Here is a 19,932-nt window from a genome sequence, read left to right as displayed (position 1 = left end):
CAAGCTGGATTCCTGGGCCAGTGGCTTGGAAAGAGAACAGAGTTTGATAGGGGAAGGGAAAGGCCAAAGTCTGAGATAGAGTTGGGGAAAAACAGACATAGAGAAGAGAGAGACAGAGAGAGAGAGAGAGAGAGAGAGAGAGAGAGAGAGAGAGAGAGAGAGAGAGGAGGGAGATAGTGGAAGAGGGAGAAGGAGAGAGAAAGAGAGAGAAACAAAGGTAGAGACAGAGAGAAAGTTAGAGAAGAAGAAGAAAGAGACTGAGAGACAGAGATCCCGATACAGAGAGACAAAACAAATCTGGTGGTGCTTATGGACAAAGTAAGCCTGCTACTCCTATGCTGGTTATCAGGACCTTCAGAGGAGGTCAAATTCTGTCTCATGCTAGGACCCTGTAGTATGGAAGCATGTAGCTTTGTAGCCATGGTGGAAGATGCTCAAGTGGTGTGCAGAGATACTTAGAGACACAGGGTTTTGCTGGTGATGTTGGCCAGGGCTTCCACCTCATTCTCCTTTGCATTAGGCAAGAGGACCTGAGATTGTTCTTATCCGTTTTATTTTTGTTCTGCCATATTTGATTGAGAAGTACCCTCATTCTTTTGGCAAGGTTGTGCTGGGCGCTGGTGGAGAAGGTTGATGTGTTGGAGCTCCTGGCATGTGCTGTGTCCCTCTAGAGCAGCTCAGATATCATCCTGAAGGCCATGGAGTTAGGGGAGTGCCCAGGAAGCACTTGATAGCAAAGGGCATGTTTTGTCTCCAGGCAAGGCTTGAGAGGAAAAGCATCCCTGATGTGGAAGGGCAGGGCCCAGAGGTTGGCAAGAGCAGGAGTGTTGAGGGCGCCTGTGTGGTCTGACCATGCCAAAAGAAACAGCAAGCCCATCATCCATCCTGGTTTGCATGGGTCCCAGTGTAATGGCGGCATGTGCTCTCTGCTGTCTTCCCAGGGTCGCATACATTGTCCAGCATGGGCCATGGGTGACTTCCTTGAGGGGAAATGGCCCCACCACATAGGATGCGGTTTGACAGTGGCTGAATGAAGCTCCAGTGACCTGGTTTGGTCTTCCTGAAAGTCCTGAGAGCGCCAGAGGTCAAAGGTAAGGAACTCAGAAATGGCCCGAGGACTCAAGGTGCTCAGGTCTTGGTGGAGCTGGGAGGAGCTGCCATCCCTGCATCCTGTCCATTCGGGACATGCAGCAGGCTCAGGGCCTCCTGGTGCTCCCAGGTTTGGGGCTTAGGCCCATTCTTCCCTGGTAATGGATGGGCAATATCTTGCAATTCCTTGCTCTCCCCAAAGCCTGAGCACTCCAGACTACCCAGATCCTCTCTGTGCATGGCACTCCATCGTGCTTGGATCTATGATGATTCCCAGTCAAACATTCCTTGGAAAATCTGAACAAAATGAGTGAAAACTCACTACCGCTTCTGTCATCGGGACTGAGGTCCGGCACCTTGGGTCACCCAGGTCCTCTGGGCGTCAGACACAGGCTTGCCAAGCACTCTATTGGCCTTGCCTTCCTCAGGCTCTAGCCAGACTCTCTACAGATGGGCCTGTGCTTTGCCTACTCTGACAGAAACCATGGCCTAGAACAAAGCAGCCCCCTTTGCTCTAGTGGCATCTTCAGTGGCTGTTGAGGAATGGCTTGGCAGAGACTGAGTAGAAAGTCCTGCCAGCTCCAAGGTGTGGCCTGCAGCCCAAGTGCAGAGTAGACTGTGAGGCAGAAGTAGATGCATGCAAGTGTGTTCAGGCTACCCAGATGCTTTGACATGAACAACCCTGCTGTGTTGCTCCACAGAGTGACTATGGAAAGCTGGCTGCAGGTCCAATGTGGCCAGATGCCTTAGCATGTCTCAGGGACTGTATGACAGTAATGTAATCAGGTGGTTACCAAGAAGACTCTGTGTCTCATGCAGCAAGCTGGATTCCTGGGCCAGTGGCTTGGAAAGAGAACAGAGTTTGATAGGGGAAGGGAAAGGCCAAAGTCTGAGATAGAGTTGGGGAAAAACAGACATAGAGAAGAGAGAGACAGAGAGAGAGAGAGAGAGAGAGAGAGAGAGAGAGAGAGAGAGAGAGAGAGAGAGAGAGAGGAGGGAGATAGTGGAAGAGGGAGAAGGAGAGAGAAAGAGAGAGAAACAAAGGTAGAGACAGAGAGAAATTTAGAGAAGAAGAAGAAAGAGACTGAGAGACAGAGATCCCGATACAGAGAGACAAAACAAATCTGGTGGTGCTTATGGACAAAGTAAGCCTGCTACTCCTATGCTGGTTATCAGAACCTTCAGAGGAGGTCAAATTCTGTCTCATGCTAGGACCCTGTAGTATGGAAGCATGTAGCTTTGTAGCCATGGAGGAAGATGCTCAAGTGGTGTGCAGAGATACTTAGAGACACAGGGTTTTGCTGGTGATGTTGGCCAGAGGTTCCACCTCATTCTCCTTTGCATTAGGCAAGAGGACCTGAGATTGTTCTTATCCGTTTTATTTTTGTTCTGCCATATTTGATTGAGAAGTACCCTCATTCTTTTGGCAAGGTTGTGCTGGGCGCTGGTGGAGAAGGTTGATGTGTTGGAGCTCCTGGCATGTGCTGTGTCCCTCTAGAGCAGCTCAGATATCATCCTGAAGGCCATGGAGTTAGGGGAGTGCCCAGGAAGCACTTGATAGCAAAGGGCATGTTTTGTCTCCAGGCAAGGCTTGAGAGGAAAAGCATCCCTGATGTGGAAGGGCAGGGCCCAGAGGTTGGCAAGAGCAGGAGTGTTGAGGGCGCCTGTGTGGTCTGACCATGCCAAAAGAAACAGCAAGCCCATCATCCATCCTGGTTTGCATGGGTCCCAGTGTAATGGCGGCATGTGCTCTCTGCTGTCTTCCCAGGGTCGCATACATTGTCCAGCATGGGCCATGGGTGACTTCCTTGAGGGGAAATGGCCCCACCACATAGGATGCGGTTTGACAGTGGCTGAATGAAGCTCCAGTGACCTGGTTTGGTCTTCCTGAAAGTCCTGAGAGCGCCAGAGGTCAAAGGTAAGGAACTCAGAAATGGCCCGAGGACTCAAGGTGCTCAGGTCTTGGTGGAGCTGGGAGGAGCTGCCATCCCTGCATCCTGTCCATTCGGGACATGCAGCAGGCTCAGGGCCTCCTGGTGCTCCCAGGTTTGGGGCTTAGGCCCATTCTTCCCTGGTAATGGATGGGCAATATCTTGCAATTCCTTGCTCTCCCCAAAGCCTGAGCACTCCAGACTACCCAGATCCTCTCTGTGCATGGCACTCCATCGTGCTTGGATCTATGATGATTCCCAGTCAAACATTCCTTGGAAAATCTGAACAAAATGAGTGAAAACTCACTACCGCTTCTGTCATCGGGACTGAGGTCCGGCACCTTGGGTCACCCAGGTCCTCTGGGCGTCAGACACAGGCTTGCCAAGCACTCTATTGGCCTTGCCTTCCTCAGGCTCTAGCCAGACTCTCTACAGATGGGCCTGTGCTTTGCCTACTCTGACAGAAACCATGGCCTAGAACAAAGCAGCCCCCTTTGCTCTAGTGGCATCTTCAGTGGCTGTTGAGGAATGGCTTGGCAGAGACTGAGTAGAAAGTCCTGCCAGCTCCAAGGTGTGGCCTGCAGCCCAAGTGCAGAGTAGACTGTGAGGCAGAAGTAGATGCATGCAAGTGTGTTCAGGCTACCCAGATGCTTTGACATGAACAACCCTGCTGTGTTGCTCCACAGAGTGACTATGGAAAGCTGGCTGCAGGTCCAATGTGGCCAGATGCCTTAGCATGTCTCAGGGACTGTATGACAGTAATGTAATCAGGTGGTTACCAAGAAGACTCTGTGTCTCATGCAGCAAGCTGGATTCCTGGGCCAGTGGCTTGGAAAGAGAACAGAGTTTGATAGGGGAAGGGAAAGGCCAAAGTCTGAGATAGAGTTGGGGAAAAACAGACATAGAGAAGAGAGAGACAGAGAGAGAGAGAGAGAGAGAGAGAGAGAGAGAGAGAGAGAGAGAGAGAGAGAGAGAGGAGGGAGATAGTGGAAGAGGGAGAAGGAGAGAGAAAGAGAGAGAAACAAAGGTAGAGACAGAGAGAAATTTAGAGAAGAAGAAGAAAGAGACTGAGAGACAGAGATCCCGATACAGAGAGACAAAACAAATCTGGTGGTGCTTATGGACAAAGTAAGCCTGCTACTCCTATGCTGGTTATCAGGACCTTCAGAGGAGGTCAAATTCTGTCTCATGCTAGGACCCTGTAGTATGGAAGCATGTAGCTTTGTAGCCATGGTGGAAGATGCTCAAGTGGTGTGCAGAGATACTTAGAGACACAGGGTTTTGCTGGTGATGTTGGCCAGAGGTTCCACCTCATTCTCCTTTGCATTAGGCAAGAGGACCTGAGATTGTTCTTATCCGTTTTATTTTTGTTCTGCCATATTTGATTGAGAAGTACCCTCATTCTTTTGGCAAGGTTGTGCTGGGCGCTGGTGGAGAAGGTTGATGTGTTGGAGCTCCTGGCATGTGCTGTGTCCCTCTAGAGCAGCTCAGATATCATCCTGAAGGCCATGGAGTTAGGGGAGTGCCCAGGAAGCACTTGATAGCAAAGGGCATGTTTTGTCTCCAGGCAAGGCTTGAGAGGAAAAGCATCCCTGATGTGGAAGGGCAGGGCCCAGAGGTTGGCAAGAGCAGGAGTGTTGAGGGCGCCTGTGTGGTCTGACCATGCCAAAAGAAACAGCAAGCCCATCATCCATCCTGGTTTGCATGGGTCCCAGTGTAATGGCGGCATGTGCTCTCTGCTGTCTTCCCAGGGTCGCATACATTGTCCAGCATGGGCCATGGGTGACTTCCTTGAGGGGAAATGGCCCCACCACATAGGATGCGGTTTGACAGTGGCTGAATGAAGCTCCAGTGACCTGGTTTGGTCTTCCTGAAAGTCCTGAGAGCGCCAGAGGTCAAAGGTAAGGAACTCAGAAATGGCCCGAGGACTCAAGGTGCTCAGGTCTTGGTGGAGCTGGGAGGAGCTGCCATCCCTGCATCCTGTCCATTCGGGACATGCAGCAGGCTCAGGGCCTCCTGGTGCTCCCAGGTTTGGGGCTTAGGCCCATTCTTCCCTGGTAATGGATGGGCAATATCTTGCAATTCCTTGCTCTCCCCAAAGCCTGAGCACTCCAGACTACCCAGATCCTCTCTGTGCATGGCACTCCATCGTGCTTGGATCTATGATGATTCCCAGTCAAACATTCCTTGGAAAATCTGAACAAAATGAGTGAAAACTCACTACCGCTTCTGTCATCGGGACTGAGGTCCGGCACCTTGGGTCACCCAGGTCCTCTGGGCGTCAGACACAGGCTTGCCAAGCACTCTATTGGCCTTGCCTTCCTCAGGCTCTAGCCAGACTCTCTACAGATGGGCCTGTGCTTTGCCTACTCTGACAGAAACCATGGCCTAGAACAAAGCAGCCCCCTTTGCTCTAGTGGCATCTTCAGTGGCTTGTTGAGGAATGGCTTGGCAGAGACTGAGTAGAAAGTCCTGCCAGCTCCAAGGTGTGGCCTGCAGCCCAAGTGCAGAGTAGACTGTGAGGCAGAAGTAGATGCATGCAAGTGTGTTCAGGCTACCCAGATGCTTTGACATGAACAACCCTGCTGTGTTGCTCCACAGAGTGACTATGGAAAGCTGGCTGCAGGTCCAATGTGGCCAGATGCCTTAGCATGTCTCAGGGACTGTATGACAGTAATGTAATCAGGTGGTTACCAAGAAGACTCTGTGTCTCATGCAGCAAGCTGGATTCCTGGGCCAGTGGCTTGGAAAGAGAACAGAGTTTGATAGGGGAAGGGAAAGGCCAAAGTCTGAGATAGAGTTGGGGAAAAAACAGACATAGAGAAGAGAGAGACAGAGAGAGAGAGAGAGAGAGAGAGAGAGAGAGAGAGAGAGAGAGAGAGAGAGAGGAGGGAGATAGTGGAAGAGGGAGAAGGAGAGAGAAAGAGAGAGAAACAAAGGTAGAGACAGAGAGAAAGTTAGAGAAGAAGAAGAAAGAGACTGAGAGACAGAGATCCCGATACAGAGAGACAAAACAAATCTGGTGGTGCTTATGGACAAAGTAAGCCTGCTACTCCTATGCTGGTTATCAGAACCTTCAGAGGAGGTCAAATTCTGTCTCATGCTAGGACCCTGTAGTATGGAAGCATGTAGCTTTGTAGCCATGGTGGAAGATGCTCAAGTGGTGTGCAGAGATACTTAGAGACACAGGGTTTTGCTGGTGATGTTGGCCAGAGGCTTCCACCTCATTCTCCTTTGCATTAGGCAAGAGGACCTGAGATTGTTCTTATCCGTTTTATTTTTGTTCTGCCATATTTGATTGAGAAGTACCCTCATTCTTTTGGCAAGGTTGTGCTGGGCGCTGGTGGAGAAGGTTGATGTGTTGGAGCTCCTGGCATGTGCTGTGTCCCTCTAGAGCAGCTCAGATATCATCCTGAAGGCCATGGAGTTAGGGGAGTGCCCAGGAAGCACTTGATAGCAAAGGGCATGTTTTGTCTCCAGGCAAGGCTTGAGAGGAAAAGCATCCCTGATGTGGAAGGGCAGGGCCCAGAGGTTGGCAAGAGCAGGAGTGTTGAGGGCGCCTGTGTGGTCTGACCATGCCAAAAGAAACAGCAAGCCCATCATCCATCCTGGTTTGCATGGGTCCCAGTGTAATGGCGGCATGTGCTCTCTGCTGTCTTCCCAGGGTCGCATACATTGTCCAGCATGGGCCATGGGTGACTTCCTTGAGGGGAAATGGCCCCACCACATAGGATGCGGTTTGACAGTGGCTGAATGAAGCTCCAGTGACCTGGTTTGGTCTTCCTGAAAGTCCTGAGAGCGCCAGAGGTCAAAGGTAAGGAACTCAGAAATGGCCCGAGGACTCAAGGTGCTCAGGTCTTGGTGGAGCTGGGAGGAGCTGCCATCCCTGCATCCTGTCCATTCGGGACATGCAGCAGGCTCAGGGCCTCCTGGTGCTCCCAGGTTTGGGGCTTAGGCCCATTCTTCCCTGGTAATGGATGGGCAATATCTTGCAATTCCTTGCTCTCCCCAAAGCCTGAGCACTCCAGACTACCCAGATCCTCTCTGTGCATGGCACTCCATCGTGCTTGGATCTATGATGATTCCCAGTCAAACATTCCTTGGAAAATCTGAACAAAATGAGTGAAAACTCACTACCGCTTCTGTCATCGGGACTGAGGTCCGGCACCTTGGGTCACCCAGGTCCTCTGGGCGTCAGACACAGGCTTGCCAAGCACTCTATTGGCCTTGCCTTCCTCAGGCTCTAGCCAGACTCTCTACAGATGGGCCTGTGCTTTGCCTACTCTGACAGAAACCATGGCCTAGAACAAAGCAGCCCCCTTTGCTCTAGTGGCATCTTCAGTGGCTGTTGAGGAATGGCTTGGCAGAGACTGAGTAGAAAGTCCTGCCAGCTCCAAGGTGTGGCCTGCAGCCCAAGTGCAGAGTAGACTGTGAGGCAGAAGTAGATGCATGCAAGTGTGTTCAGGCTACCCAGATGCTTTGACATGAACAACCCTGCTGTGTTGCTCCACAGAGTGACTATGGAAAGCTGGCTGCAGGTCCAATGTGGCCAGATGCCTTAGCATGTCTCAGGGACTGTATGACAGTAATGTAATCAGGTGGTTACCAAGAAGACTCTGTGTCTCATGCAGCAAGCTGGATTCCTGGGCCAGTGGCTTGGAAAGAGAACAGAGTTTGATAGGGGAAGGGAAAGGCCAAAGTCTGAGATAGAGTTGGGGAAAAACAGACATAGAGAAGAGAGAGACAGAGAGAGAGAGAGAGAGAGAGAGAGAGAGAGAGAGAGAGAGAGAGAGAGAGAGAGAGAGAGGAGGGAGATAGTGGAAGAGGGAGAAGGAGAGAGAAAGAGAGAGAAACAAAGGTAGAGACAGAGAGAAATTTAGAGAAGAAGAAGAAAGAGACTGAGAGACAGAGATCCCGATACAGAGAGACAAAACAAATCTGGTGGTGCTTATGGACAAAGTAAGCCTGCTACTCCTATGCTGGTTATCAGAACCTTCAGAGGAGGTCAAATTCTGTCTCATGCTAGGACCCTGTAGTATGGAAGCATGTAACTTTGTAGCCATGGTGGAAGATGCTCAAGTGGTGTGCAGAGATACTTAGAGACACAGGGTTTTGCTGGTGATGTTGGCCAGAGGTTCCACCTCATTCTCCTTTGCATTAGGCAAGAGGACCTGAGATTGTTCTTATCCATTTTATTTTTGTTCTGCCATATTTGATTGAGAAGTACCCTCATTCTTTTGGCAAGGTTGTGCTGGGCGCTGGTGGAGAAGGTTGATGTGTTGGAGCTCCTGGCATGTGCTGTGTCCCTCTAGAGCAGCTCAGATATCATCCTGAAGGCCATGGAGTTAGGGGAGTGCCCAGGAAGCACTTGATAGCAAAGGGCATGTTTTGTCTCCAGGCAAGGCTTGAGAGGAAAAGCATCCCTGATGTGGAAGGGCAGGGCCCAGAGGTTGGCAAGAGCAGGAGTGTTGAGGGCGCCTGTGTGGTCTGACCATGCCAAAAGAAACAGCAAGCCCATCATCCATCCTGGTTTGCATGGGTCCCAGTGTAATGGCGGCATGTGCTCTCTGCTGTCTTCCCAGGGTCGCATACATTGTCCAGCATGGGCCATGGGTGACTTCCTTGAGGGGAAATGGCCCCACCACATAGGATGCGGTTTGACAGTGGCTGAATGAAGCTCCAGTGACCTGGTTTGGTCTTCCTGAAAGTCCTGAGAGCGCCAGAGGTCAAAGGTAAGGAACTCAGAAATGGCCCGAGGACTCAAGGTGCTCAGGTCTTGGTGGAGCTGGGAGGAGCTGCCATCCCTGCATCCTGTCCATTCGGGACATGCAGCAGGCTCAGGGCCTCCTGGTGCTCCCAGGTTTGGGGCTTAGGCCCATTCTTCCCTGGTAATGGATGGGCAATATCTTGCAATTCCTTGCTCTCCCCAAAGCCTGAGCACTCCAGACTACCCAGATCCTCTCTGTGCATGGCACTCCATCGTGCTTGGATCTATGATGATTCCCAGTCAAACATTCCTTGGAAAATCTGAACAAAATGAGTGAAAACTCACTACCGCTTCTGTCATCGGGACTGAGGTCCGGCACCTTGGGTCACCCAGGTCCTCTGGGCGTCAGACACAGGCTTGCCAAGCACTCTATTGGCCTTGCCTTCCTCAGGCTCTAGCCAGACTCTCTACAGATGGGCCTGTGCTTTGCCTACTCTGACAGAAACCATGGCCTAGAACAAAGCAGCCCCCTTTGCTCTAGTGGCATCTTCAGTGGCTGTTGAGGAATGGCTTGGCAGAGACTGAGTAGAAAGTCCTGCCAGCTCCAAGGTGTGGCCTGCAGCCCAAGTGCAGAGTAGACTGTGAGGCAGAAGTAGATGCATGCAAGTGTGTTCAGGCTACCCAGATGCTTTGACATGAACAACCCTGCTGTGTTGCTCCACAGAGTGACTATGGAAAGCTGGCTGCAGGTCCAATGTGGCCAGATGCCTTAGCATGTCTCAGGGACTGTATGACAGTAATGTAATCAGGTGGTTACCAAGAAGACTCTGTGTCTCATGCAGCAAGCTGGATTCCTGGGCCAGTGGCTTGGAAAGAGAACAGAGTTTGATAGGGGAAGGGAAAGGCCAAAGTCTGAGATAGAGTTGGGGAAAAACAGACATAGAGAAGAGAGAGACAGAGAGAGAGAGAGAGAGAGAGAGAGAGAGAGAGAGAGAGAGAGAGAGAGAGAGAGAGGAGGGAGATTGTGGAAGAGGGAAAAGGAGAGAGAAAGAGAGAGAAACAAAGGTAGAGACAGAGAGAAAGTTAGAGAAGAAGAAGAAAGAGACTGAGAGACAGAGATCCCGATACAGAGAGACAAAACAAATCTGGTGGTGCTTATGGACAAAGTAAGCCTGCTACTCCTATGCTGGTTATCAGAACCTTCAGAGGAGGTCAAATTCTGTCTCATGCTAGGACCCTGTAGTATGGAAGCATGTAGCTTTGTAGCCATGGTGGAAGATGCTCAAGTGGTGTGCAGAGATACTTAGAGACACAGGGTTTTGCTGGTGATGTTGGCCAGAGGTTCCACCTCATTCTCCTTTGCATTAGGCAAGAGGACCTGAGATTGTTCTTATCCGTTTTATTTTTGTTCTGCCATATTTGATTGAGAAGTACCCTCATTCTTTTGGCAAGGTTGTGCTGGGCGCTGGTGGAGAAGGTTGATGTGTTGGAGCTCCTGGCATGTGCTGTGTCCCTCTAGAGCAGCTCAGATATCATCCTGAAGGCCATGGAGTTAGGGGAGTGCCCAGGAAGCACTTGATAGCAAAGGGCATGTTTTGTCTCCAGGCAAGGCTTGAGAGGAAAAGCATCCCTGATGTGGAAGGGCAGGGCCCAGAGGTTGGCAAGAGCAGGAGTGTTGAGGGCGCCTGTGTGGTCTGACCATGCCAAAAGAAACAGCAAGCCCATCATCCATCCTGGTTTGCATGGGTCCCAGTGTAATGGCGGCATGTGCTCTCTGCTGTCTTCCCAGGGTCGCATACATTGTCCAGCATGGGCCATGGGTGACTTCCTTGAGGGGAAATGGCCCCACCACATAGGATGCGGTTTGACAGTGGCTGAATGAAGCTCCAGTGACCTGGTTTGGTCTTCCTGAAAGTCCTGAGAGCGCCAGAGGTCAAAGGTAAGGAACTCAGAAATGGCCCGAGGACTCAAGGTGCTCAGGTCTTGGTGGAGCTGGGAGGAGCTGCCATCCCTGCATCCTGTCCATTCGGGACATGCAGCAGGCTCAGGGCCTCCTGGTGCTCCCAGGTTTGGGGCTTAGGCCCATTCTTCCCTGGTAATGGATGGGCAATATCTTGCAATTCCTTGCTCTCCCCAAAGCCTGAGCACTCCAGACTACCCAGATCCTCTCTGTGCATGGCACTCCATCGTGCTTGGATCTATGATGATTCCCAGTCAAACATTCCTTGGAAAATCTGAACAAAATGAGTGAAAACTCACTACCGCTTCTGTCATCGGGACTGAGGTCCGGCACCTTGGGTCACCCAGGTCCTCTGGGCGTCAGACACAGGCTTGCCAAGCACTCTATTGGCCTTGCCTTCCTCAGGCTCTAGCCAGACTCTCTACAGATGGGCCTGTGCTTTGCCTACTCTGACAGAAACCATGGCCTAGAACAAAGCAGCCCCCTTTGCTCTAGTGGCATCTTCAGTGGCTGTTGAGGAATGGCTTGGCAGAGACTGAGTAGAAAGTCCTGCCAGCTCCAAGGTGTGGCCTGCAGCCCAAGTGCAGAGTAGACTGTGAGGCAGTAGTAGATGCATGCAAGTGTGTTCAGGCTACCCAGATGCTTTGACATGAACAACCCTGCTGTGTTGCTCCACAGAGTGACTATGGAAAGCTGGCTGCAGGTCCAATGTGGCCAGATGCCTTAGCATGTCTCAGGGACTGTATGACAGTAATGTAATCAGGTGGTTACCAAGAAGACTCTGTGTCTCATGCAGCAAGCTGGATTCCTGGGCCAGTGGCTTGGAAAGAGAACAGAGTTTGATAGGGGAAGGGAAAGGCCAAAGTCTGAGATAGAGTTGGGGAAAAACAGACATAGAGAAGAGAGAGACAGAGAGAGAGAGAGAGAGAGAGAGAGAGAGAGAGAGAGAGAGAGAGAGAGAGAGAGAGGAGGGAGATAGTGGAAGAGGGAGAAGGAGAGAGAAAGAGAGAGAAACAAAGGTAGAGACAGAGAGAAATTTAGAGAAGAAGAAGAAAGAGACTGAGAGACAGAGATCCCGATACAGAGAGACAAAACAAATCTGGTGGTGCTTATGGACAAAGTAAGCCTGCTACTCCTATGCTGGTTATCAGAACCTTCAGAGGAGGTCAAATTCTGTCTCATGCTAGGACCCTGTAGTATGGAAGCATGTAGCTTTGTAGCCATGGTGGAAGATGCTCAAGTGGTGTGCAGAGATACTTAGAGACACAGGGTTTTGCTGGTGATGTTGGCCAGAGGTTCCACCTCATTCTCCTTTGCATTAGGCAAGAGGACCTGAGATTGTTCTTATCCGTTTTATTTTTGTTCTGCCATATTTGATTGAGAAGTACCCTCATTCTTTTGGCAAGGTTGTGCTGGGCGCTGGTGGAGAAGGTTGATGTGTTGGAGCTCCTGGCATGTGCTGTGTCCCTCTAGAGCAGCTCAGATATCATCCTGAAGGCCATGGAGTTAGAGGAGTGCCCAGGAAGCACTTGATAGCAAAGGGCATGTTTTGTCTCCAGGCAAGGCTTGAGAGGAAAAGCATCCCTGATGTGGAAGGGCAGGGCCCAGAGGTTGGCAAGAGCAGGAGTGTTGAGGGCGCCTGTGTGGTCTGACCATGCCAAAAGAAACAGCAAGCCCATCATCCATCCTGGTTTGCATGGGTCCCAGTGTAATGGCGGCATGTGCTCTCTGCTGTCTTCCCAGGGTCGCATACATTGTCCAGCATGGGCCATGGGTGACTTCCTTGAGGGGAAATGGCCCCACCACATAGGATGCGGTTTGACAGTGGCTGAATGAAGCTCCAGTGACCTGGTTTGGTCTTCCTGAAAGTCCTGAGAGCGCCAGAGGTCAAAGGTAAGGAACTCAGAAATGGCCCGAGGACTCAAGGTGCTCAGGTCTTGGTGGAGCTGGGAGGAGCTGCCATCCCTGCATCCTGTCCATTCGGGACATGCAGCAGGCTCAGGGCCTCCTGGTGCTCCCAGGTTTGGGGCTTAGGCCCATTCTTCCCTGGTAATGGATGGGCAATATCTTGCAATTCCTTGCTCTCCCCAAAGCCTGAGCACTCCAGACTACCCAGATCCTCTCTGTGCATGGCACTCCATCGTGCTTGGATCTATGATGATTCCCAGTCAAACATTCCTTGGAAAATCTGAACAAAATGAGTGAAAACTCACTACCGCTTCTGTCATCGGGACTGAGGTCCGGCACCTTGGGTCACCCAGGTCCTCTGGGCGTCAGACACAGGCTTGCCAAGCACTCTATTGGCCTTGCCTTCCTCAGGCTCTAGCCAGACTCTCTACAGATGGGCCTGTGCTTTGCCTACTCTGACAGAAACCATGGCCTAGAACAAAGCAGCCCCCTTTGCTCTAGTGGCATCTTCAGTGGCTGTTGAGGAATGGCTTGGCAGAGACTGAGTAGAAAGTCCTGCCAGCTCCAAGGTGTGGCCTGCAGCCCAAGTGCAGAGTAGACTGTGAGGCAGAAGTAGATGCATGCAAGTGTGTTCAGGCTACCCAGATGCTTTGACATGAACAACCCTGCTGTGTTGCTCCACAGAGTGACTATGGAAAGCTGGCTGCAGGTCCAATGTGGCCAGATGCCTTAGCATGTCTCAGGGACTGTATGACAGTAATGTAATCAGGTGGTTACCAAGAAGACTCTGTGTCTCATGCAGCAAGCTGGATTCCTGGGCCAGTGGCTTGGAAAGAGAACAGAGTTTGATAGGGGAAGGGAAAGGCCAAAGTCTGAGATAGAGTTGGGGAAAAACAGACATAGAGAAGAGAGAGACAGAGAGAGAGAGAGAGAGAGAGAGAGAGAGAGAGAGAGAGAGAGAGAGAGAGAGAGAGAGAGAGAGAGAGAGAGGAGGGAGATAGTGGAAGAGGGAGAAGGAGAGAGAAAGAGAGAGAAACAAAGGTAGAGACAGAGAGAAAGTTAGAGAAGAAGAAGAAAGAGACTGAGAGACAGAGATCCCGATACAGAGAGACAAAACAAATCTGGTGGTGCTTATGGACAAAGTAAGCCTGCTACTCCTATGCTGGTTATCAGGAACCTTCAGAGGAGGTCAAATTCTGTCTCATGCTAGGACCCTGTAGTATGGAAGCATGTAGCTTTGTAGCCATGGTGGAAGATGCTCAAGTGGTGTGCAGAGATACTTAGAGACACAGGGTTTTGCTGGTGATGTTGGCCAGAGGTTCCACCTCATTCTCCTTTGCATTAGGCAAGAGGACCTGAGATTGTTCTTATCCGTTTTATTTTTGTTCTGCCATATTTGATTGAGAAGTACCCTCATTCTTTTGGCAAGGTTGTGCTGGGCGCTGGTGGAGAAGGTTGATGTGTTGGAGCTCCTGGCATGTGCTGTGTCCCTCTAGAGCAGCTCAGATATCATCCTGAAGGCCATGGAGTTAGGGGAGTGCCCAGGAAGCACTTGATAGCAAAGGGCATGTTTTGTCTCCAGGCAAGGCTTGAGAGGAAAAGCATCCCTGATGTGGAAGGGCAGGGCCCAGAGGTTGGCAAGAGCAGGAGTGTTGAGGGCGCCTGTGTGGTCTGACCATGCCAAAAGAAACAGCAAGCCCATCATCCATCCTGGTTTGCATGGGTCCCAGTGTAATGGCGGCATGTGCTCTCTGCTGTCTTCCCAGGGTCGCATACATTGTCCAGCATGGGCCATGGGTGACTTCCTTGAGGGGAAATGGCCCCACCACATAGGATGCGGTTTGACAGTGGCTGAATGAAGCTCCAGTGACCTGGTTTGGTCTTCCTGAAAGTCCTGAGAGCGCCAGAGGTCAAAGGTAAGGAACTCAGAAATGGCCCGAGGACTCAAGGTGCTCAGGTCTTGGTGGAGCTGGGAGGAGCTGCCATCCCTGCATCCTGTCCATTCGGGACATGCAGCAGGCTCAGGGCCTCCTGGTGCTCCCAGGTTTGGGGCTTAGGCCCATTCTTCCCTGGTAATGGATGGGCAATATCTTGCAATTCCTTGCTCTCCCCAAAGCCTGAGCACTCCAGACTACCCAGATCCTCTCTGTGCATGGCACTCCATCGTGCTTGGATCTATGATGATTCCCAGTCAAACATTCCTTGGAAAATCTGAACAAAATGAGTGAAAACTCACTACCGCTTCTGTCATCGGGACTGAGGTCCGGCACCTTGGGTCACCCAGGTCCTCTGGGCGTCAGACACAGGCTTGCCAAGCACTCTATTGGCCTTGCCTTCCTCAGGCTCTAGCCAGACTCTCTACAGATGGGCCTGTGCTTTGCCTACTCTGACAGAAACCATGGCCTAGAACAAAGCAGCCCCCTTTGCTCTAGTGGCATCTTCAGTGGCTGTTGAGGAATGGCTTGGCAGAGACTGAGTAGAAAGTCCTGCCAGCTCCAAGGTGTGGCCTGCAGCCCAAGTGCAGAGTAGACTGTGAGGCAGAAGTAGATGCATGCAAGTGTGTTCAGGCTACCCAGATGCTTTGACATGAACAACCCTGCTGTGTTGCTCCACAGAGTGACTATGGAAAGCTGGCTGCAGGTCCAATGTGGCCAGATGCCTTAGCATGTCTCAGGGACTGTATGACAGTAATGTAATCAGGTGGTTACCAAGAAGACTCTGTGTCTCATGCAGCAAGCTGGATTCCTGGGCCAGTGGCTTGGAAAGAGAACAGAGTTTGATAGGGGAAGGGAAAGGCCAAAGTCTGAGATAGAGTTGGGGAAAAACAGACATAGAGAAGAGAGAGACAGAGAGAGAGAGAGAGAGAGAGAGAGAGAGAGAGAGAGAGAGAGAGAGAGAGAGAGGAGGGAGATAGTGGAAGAGGGAGAAGGAGAGAGAAAGAGAGAGAAACAAAGGTAGAGACAGAGAGAAAGTTAGAGAAGAAGAAGAAAGAGACTGAGAGACAGAGATCCCGATACAGAGAGACAAAACAAATCTGGTGGTGCTTATGGAAAAAGTAAGCCTGCTACTCCTATGCTGGTTATCAGAACCTTCAGAGGAGGTCAAATTCTGTCTCATGCTAGGACCCTGTAGTATGGAAGCATGTAGCTTTGTAGCCATGGTGGAAGATGCTCAAGTGGTGTGCAGAGATACTTAGAGACACAGGGTTTTGCTGGTGATGTTGGCCAGAGGTTCCACCTCATTCTCCTTTGCATTAGGCAAGAGGACCTGAGATTGTTCTTATCCGTTTTATTTTTGTTCTGCCATATTTGATTGAGAAGTACCCTCATTCTTTTGGCAAGGTTGTGCTGGGCGCTGGTGGAGAAGGTTGATGTGTTGGAGCTCCTGGCATGTGCTGTGTCCCTCTAGAGCAGCTCAGATATCATCCTGAAGGCCATGGAGTTAGGGGAGTGCCCAGGAAGCACTTGATAGCAAAGGGCATGTTTTGTCTCCAGGCAAGGCTTGAGAGGAAAAGCATCCCTGATGTGGAAGGGCAGGGCCCAGAGGTTGGCAAGAGCAGGAGTGTTGAGGGCGCCTGTGTGGTCTGACCATGCCAAAAGAAACAGCAAGCCCATCATCCATCCTGGTTTGCATGGGTCCCAGTGTAATGGCGGCATGTGCTCTCTGCTGTCTTCCCAGGGTCGCATACATTGTCCAGCATGGGCCATGGGTGACTTCCTTGAGGGGAAATGGCCCCACCACATAGGATGCGGTTTGACAGTGGCTGAATGAAGCTCCAGTGACCTGGTTTGGTCTTCCTGAAAGTCCTGAGAGCGCCAGAGGTCAAAGGTAAGGAACTCAGAAATGGCCCGAGGACTCAAGGTGCTCAGGTCTTGGTGGAGCTGGGAGGAGCTGCCATCCCTGCATCCTGTCCATTCGGGACATGCAGCAGGCTCAGGGCCTCCTGGTGCTCCCAGGTTTGGGGCTTAGGCCCATTCTTCCCTGGTAATGGATGGGCAATATCTTGCAATTCCTTGCTCTCCCCAAAGCCTGAGCACTCCAGACTACCCAGATCCTCTCTGTGCATGGCACTCCATCGTGCTTGGATCTATGATGATTCCCAGTCAAACATTCCTTGGAAAATCTGAACAAAATGAGTGAAAACTCACTACCGCTTCTGTCATCGGGACTGAGGTCCGGCACCTTGGGTCACCCAGGTCCTCTGGGCGTCAGACACAGGCTTGCCAAGCACTCTATTGGCCTTGCCTTCCTCAGGCTCTAGCCAGACTCTCTACAGATGGGCCTGTGCTTTGCCTACTCTGACAGAAACCATGGCCTAGAACAAAGCAGCCCCCTTTGCTCTAGTGGCATCTTCAGTGGCTGTTGAGGAATGGCTTGGCAGAGACTGAGTAGAAAGTCCTGCCAGCTCCAAGGTGTGGCCTGCAGCCCAAGTGCAGAGTAGACTGTGAGGCAGAAGTAGATGCATGCAAGTGTGTTCAGGCTACCCAGATGCTTTGACATGAACAACCCTGCTGTGTTGCTCCACAGAGTGACTATGGAAAGCTGGCTGCAGGTCCAATGTGGCCAGATGCCTTAGCATGTCTCAGGGACTGTATGACAGTAATGTAATCAGGTGGTTACCAAGAAGACTCTGTGTCTCATGCAGCAAGCTGGATTCCTGGGCCAGTGGCTTGGAAAGAGAACAGAGTTTGATAGGGGAAGGGAAAGGCCAAAGTCTGAGATAGAGTTGGGGAAAAAACAGACATAGAGAAGAGAGAGACAGAGAGAGAGAGAGAGAGAGAGAGAGAGAGAGAGAGAGAGAGAGAGAGAGAGAGGAGGGAGATAGTGGAAGAGGGAAGAAGGAGAGAGAAAGAGAGAGAAACAAAGGTAGAGACAGAGAGAAAGTTAGAGAAGAAGAAGAAAGAGACTGAGAGACAGAGATCCCGATACAGAGAGACAAAACAAATCTGGTGGTGCTTATGGACAAAGTAAGCCTGCTACTCCTATGCTGGTTATCAGAACCTTCAGAGGAGGTCAAATTCTGTCTCATGCTAGGACCCTGTAGTATGGAAGCATGTAGCTTTGTAGCCATGGTGGAAGATGCTCAAGTGGTGTGCAGAGATACTTAGAGACACAGGGTTTTGCTGGTGATGTTGGCCAGAGGTTCCACCTCATTCTCCTTTGCATTAGGCAAGAGGACCTGAGATTGTTCTTATCCGTTTTATTTTTGTTCTGCCATATTTGATTGAGAAGTACCCTCATTCTTTTGGCAAGGTTGTGCTGGGCGCTGGTGGAGAAGGTTGATGTGTTGGAGCTCCTGGCATGTGCTGTGTCCCTCTAGAGCAGCTCAGATATCATCCTGAAGGCCATGGAGTTAGGGGAGTGCCCAGGAAGCACTTGATAGCAAAGGGCATGTTTTGTCTCCAGGCAAGGCTTGAGAGGAAAAGCATCCCTGATGTGGAAGGGCAGGGCCCAGAGGTTGGCAAGAGCAGGAGTGTTGAGGGCGCCTGTGTGGTCTGACCATGCCAAAAGAAACAGCAAGCCCATCATCCATCCTGGTTTGCATGGGTCCCAGTGTAATGGCGGCATGTGCTCTCTGCTGTCTTCCCAGGGTCGCATACATTGTCCAGCATGGGCCATGGGTGACTTCCTTGAGGGGAAATGGCCCCACCACATAGGATGCGGTTTGACAGTGGCTGAATGAAGCTCCAGTGACCTGGTTTGGTCTTCCTGAAAGTCCTGAGAGCGCCAGAGGTCAAAGGTAAGGAACTCAGAAATGGCCCGAGGACTCAAGGTGCTCAGGTCTTGGTGGAGCTGGGAGGAGCTGCCATCCCTGCATCCTGTCCATTCGGGACATGCAGCAGGCTCAGGGCCTCCTGGTGCTCCCAGGTTTGGGGCTTAGGCCCATTCTTCCCTGGTAATGGATGGGCAATATCTTGCAATTCCTTGCTCTCCCCAAAGCCTGAGCACTCCAGACTACCCAGATCCTCTCTGTGCATGGCACTCCATCGTGCTTGGATCTATGATGATTCCCAGTCAAACATTCCTTGGAAAATCTGAACAAAATGAGTGAAAACTCACTACCGCTTCTGTCATTGAGACTGAGGTCCGGCACCTTGGGTCACCCAGGTCCTCTGGGCATCAGACACAGGCTTGCCAAGCACTCTATTGGCCTTGCCTTCCTCAGGCTCTAGCCAGACTCTCTACAGATGGGCCTGTGCTTTGCCTACTCTGACAGAAACCATGGCCTAGAACAAAGCAGCCCCCTTTGCTCTAGTGGCATCTTCAGTGGTTGTTGAGGAATGGCTTAGCAGAGACTGAGTAGAAAGTCCTGCCAGCTCCAAGGTGTGGCCTGCAGCCCAAGTGCAGAGTAGACTGTGAGGCAGTAGTAGATGCATGCAAGTGTGTTCAGGCTACCCAGATGCTTTGACATGAACAACCCTGCTGTGTTGCTCCACAGAGTGACTATGGAAAGCTGGCTGCAGGTCCAATGTGGCCAGATGCCTTAGCATGTCTCAGGGACTGTATGACAGTAATGTAATCAGGTGGTTACCAAGAAGACTCTGTGTCTCATGCAGCAAGCTGGATTCCTGGGCCAGTGGCTTGGAAAGAGAACAGAGTTTGATAGGGGAAGGGAAAGGCCAAAGTCTGAGATAGAGTTGGGGAAAAACAGACATAGAGAAGAGAGAGACAGAGAGAGAGAGAGAGAGAGAGAGAGAGAGAGAGAGAGAGAGAGAGAGAGAGAGAGGAGGGAGATAGTGGAAGAGGGAGAAGGAGAGAGAAAGAGAGAGAAACAAAGGTAGAGACAGAGAGAAAGTTAGAGAAGAAGAAGAAAGAGACTGAGAGACAGAGATCCCGATACAGAGAGGACAAAACAAATCTGGTGGTGCTTATGGACAAAGTAAGCCTGCTACTCCTATGCTGGTTATCAGGAACCTTCAGAGGAGGTCAAATTCTGTCTCATGCTAGGACCCTGTAGTATGGAAGCATGTAGCTTTGTAGCCATGGTGGAAGATGCTCAAGTGGTGTGCAGAGATACTTAGAGACACAGGGTTTTGCTGGTGATGTTGGCCAGAGGTTCCACCTCATTCTCCTTTGCATTAGGCAAGAGGACCTGAGATTGTTCTTATCCATTTTATTTTTGTTCTGCCATATTTGATTGAGAAGTACCCTCATTCTTTTGGCAAGGTTGTGCTGGGCACTGGTGGAGAAGGTTGATGTGTTGGAGCTCCTGGCATGTGCTGTGTCCCTCTAGAGCAGCTCAGATATCATCCTGAAGGCCATGGAGTTAGAGGAGTGCCCAGGAAGCACTTGATAGCAAAGGGCATGTTTTGTCTCCAGGCAAGGCTTGAGAGGAA

At 51.1% G+C, this 19,932-nt stretch overlaps 10 non-coding genes across 10 annotated transcripts; all 10 read left to right on the top strand.

Moving 5' to 3' along the window:
- Positions 1–1,346: 1,346 nt before the first annotated feature.
- On the top strand, positions 1,347–1,440 carry LOC117700943 (small nucleolar RNA SNORD116). Its single transcript, XR_004605600.1, has one exon. It is a non-coding gene; the product is annotated as a small nucleolar RNA SNORD116 (small nucleolar RNA).
- Positions 1,441–3,262: 1,822 nt separating this feature from the next.
- On the top strand, positions 3,263–3,356 carry LOC117700937 (small nucleolar RNA SNORD116). Its single transcript, XR_004605598.1, has one exon. It is a non-coding gene; the product is annotated as a small nucleolar RNA SNORD116 (small nucleolar RNA).
- Positions 3,357–5,176: 1,820 nt separating this feature from the next.
- On the top strand, positions 5,177–5,270 carry LOC117700929 (small nucleolar RNA SNORD116). The gene has a single exon (XR_004605592.1). It is a non-coding gene; the product is annotated as a small nucleolar RNA SNORD116 (small nucleolar RNA).
- Positions 5,271–7,089: 1,819 nt separating this feature from the next.
- LOC117700922 (small nucleolar RNA SNORD116) lies at positions 7,090–7,183 on the top strand. Its single transcript, XR_004605591.1, has one exon. It is a non-coding gene; the product is annotated as a small nucleolar RNA SNORD116 (small nucleolar RNA).
- A 1,824-nt stretch (positions 7,184–9,007) lies between these two features.
- Positions 9,008–9,101, top strand: LOC117700915 (small nucleolar RNA SNORD116). Its single transcript, XR_004605590.1, has one exon. It is a non-coding gene; the product is annotated as a small nucleolar RNA SNORD116 (small nucleolar RNA).
- A 1,820-nt stretch (positions 9,102–10,921) lies between these two features.
- On the top strand, positions 10,922–11,015 carry LOC117700909 (small nucleolar RNA SNORD116). Its single transcript, XR_004605589.1, has one exon. It is a non-coding gene; the product is annotated as a small nucleolar RNA SNORD116 (small nucleolar RNA).
- Positions 11,016–12,835: 1,820 nt separating this feature from the next.
- On the top strand, positions 12,836–12,929 carry LOC117700895 (small nucleolar RNA SNORD116). The gene has a single exon (XR_004605588.1). It is a non-coding gene; the product is annotated as a small nucleolar RNA SNORD116 (small nucleolar RNA).
- Positions 12,930–14,766: 1,837 nt separating this feature from the next.
- LOC117700890 (small nucleolar RNA SNORD116) lies at positions 14,767–14,860 on the top strand. Its single transcript, XR_004605587.1, has one exon. It is a non-coding gene; the product is annotated as a small nucleolar RNA SNORD116 (small nucleolar RNA).
- Positions 14,861–16,678: 1,818 nt separating this feature from the next.
- Positions 16,679–16,772, top strand: LOC117700885 (small nucleolar RNA SNORD116). The gene has a single exon (XR_004605586.1). It is a non-coding gene; the product is annotated as a small nucleolar RNA SNORD116 (small nucleolar RNA).
- A 1,818-nt stretch (positions 16,773–18,590) lies between these two features.
- On the top strand, positions 18,591–18,684 carry LOC117701040 (small nucleolar RNA SNORD116). Its single transcript, XR_004605621.1, has one exon. It is a non-coding gene; the product is annotated as a small nucleolar RNA SNORD116 (small nucleolar RNA).
- The last annotated feature ends 1,248 nt before the right edge of the window (positions 18,685–19,932 follow it).

The sequence above is a fragment of the Arvicanthis niloticus genome, chromosome 1 (assembly GCF_011762505.2).
Source record: "Arvicanthis niloticus isolate mArvNil1 chromosome 1, mArvNil1.pat.X, whole genome shotgun sequence".
In the NCBI taxonomy this organism is placed as follows: domain Eukaryota; kingdom Metazoa; phylum Chordata; class Mammalia; order Rodentia; family Muridae; genus Arvicanthis; species Arvicanthis niloticus.
The sequence above is the reverse complement of the archived record's forward strand: the minus strand, read 5'-3'. Positions and strand labels throughout refer to the sequence as shown.